The following is a 1959-nucleotide window of genomic DNA, read 5'->3' on the forward strand; positions in this document are numbered from 1 at the left end:
AATTTAAAAATTGGTGTCACTTGATTTTTGCATCTCCCTGTGACAATACAACTGACGTGTGGCTTTCTCCAGGGGGTCGTGATGTTAAAATTGGGGAATTCAGTCTCTGTACTTGTGTGGGGGGGGGGGGGGGGAAGTGTTGCTTTTTTACAGCTGCCTCACTACCAGGCACACCAGGCTGTTGGCTGCACCCACTGTCCTTGCCAGGGGCCCCTGCTGAACCCTGGGCTGCTGCACTGCCGTGCTGGGGTGACTCTGCAGGGGGAGAAGCTTCTGTGGAGCAATGTAGAGAAGGTGCAGGAAGGAGACGGGGTCACTAGTCACATTCTGAACTGCACAATTTTCCAAATTTGGGAAAAGATTAATAAATTCATAGACTTAAGGTCAGAAGGGCTCATTATGATCATCTAGGCTGACCTCGTCAGGGGCGGCTCTACAAATTCGGCCGCCCCAAGCAGTCATGCCCGGGAGGCGCCCCGGAGCCGCGGACCTCCCGCGGGCATGACTGCGGAGGGTCCGTTGGTCGCGCGGCTCGGCTGGACCTCCCGCAGCTGCGGGCAGTTCGCTGGTCCGGCGGCTCCGGTTGAGCTGCTGCAGGCATGCCTGCGGGAGGTCCAGCCGAGCCACGGGACCAGCGAACCGTCCGCAGTCATGCCTGCGGGAGGTCCACTGGAGCCGCGGGCCGAGCGTCCCCTCCGCAGTCATGCCTGCGGCAGGTCCGCCGGCCCAGCCTGCCGCCCCCCCGGGAAAGGGCCGCCCCACACGGGTGCTTACCCCGCTGGGGTCTGGAGCAGGCCACAGAATCTCACCCACCCACTCCTGTAACAAACCCCTGACCTATGTCTGAGTTACTGAAGTCCTCAAATCGTGGTTTAAAGACCTCAAGGTGCAGGGAATCCTCCAGCAAGTGACCCGTGCCCCATGCTGCAGAGGAAGTCGAATGTCCGAGAACAATTCCTAGGGGGAAGGTGAATGCAGAGCAGTGACACTGGCAATGCCCAGACCTCCAATGGGGGCAGCGTGGAAATTAATAATGGGAAGATCATTTGCGAAATTAGTCATCACTGACAAGATTTGTCTCTGTTCCTATTTCACGCTGTGGTGTTAGTTAGAAGAATCAGTACAGCTTTTTTACTATATTAATTAAACACTTAATTTTATTTACCCAAGCCAAAAAACTTAGTGTCACTTAGTTTTTCTCTGTCCTAGCAAGAATGAATTGAATTTTGTGACTTTCTGGAAAGTGCAGAGAGATTAAATGTGAGGAATTCAGTCTCTGTGTTTGTGAGCTGATGTTTTCCTCTCACAGGTCAGTGCCTGCATTGAAATACCAAGAGGGATCTAAGTGGGCACTTCACTGGCAGAGCGACGTCTCTCAGGGTGTGAAAAACCCACACCCCCCAAACTCATAGAGTTAAGGTGACCTAAGCCCGGGTTAGATAGTGCTAAAGAAAAGGAAGAATTGTTCTGTCCATGTAGCTATTACAGGGATGGGAAAACCTCTCCAATCACTGTGTACTCCAAAGTGCTATAGCAGTGACACAGCAGCATTTTTAGCGTAGACAGAGTGAAAGTAGACCTGGCTCCAGTTTGCACTCTGGATGCTCAGGCACCAAGTCTACAGTAATAATAACAACAGTGCAGCGCTTGCATAGTTAGCAGGATTTGAACCTGCACAGGGAAGACCCCCATGGATTGCTATTCCATCACCTTAACCACTCGGTCACAACTACTTGATGTACAGTTGTATCATTACATGATGATTCTGTTCTCACTGAATTGTCACTTCAAATTGTTTGCCCAGACCAGCTTCCCCAGCACACTCACGGCTGCGCATCAGTGTAAGTGTCCCCTTGGGTGAACAGCGAGGATTCCTGCCCATTTCCCTTCCGGCTGGAGCAGGATGAGTGTGTTTGTGTTAATGACATTGCTGTAGATTGTTGTTCATTCCCCACTCTG

The 1959-nt window shown here is 52.0% G+C and overlaps 1 non-coding gene across 1 annotated transcript; it reads right to left on the bottom strand.

Moving 5' to 3' along the window:
• Nucleotides 1-1650: 1650 nt before the first annotated feature.
• Nucleotides 1651-1733, bottom strand: TRNAA-AGC. Its single transcript has one exon. It is a non-coding gene; the product is annotated as a tRNA-Ala (tRNA).
• Nucleotides 1734-1959: the final 226 nt, after the last annotated feature.

The sequence above is a fragment of the Mauremys mutica genome, unplaced genomic scaffold (assembly GCF_020497125.1).
Source record: "Mauremys mutica isolate MM-2020 ecotype Southern unplaced genomic scaffold, ASM2049712v1 Super-Scaffold_100113, whole genome shotgun sequence".
NCBI lineage: Eukaryota > Metazoa > Chordata > Testudines > Geoemydidae > Mauremys > Mauremys mutica.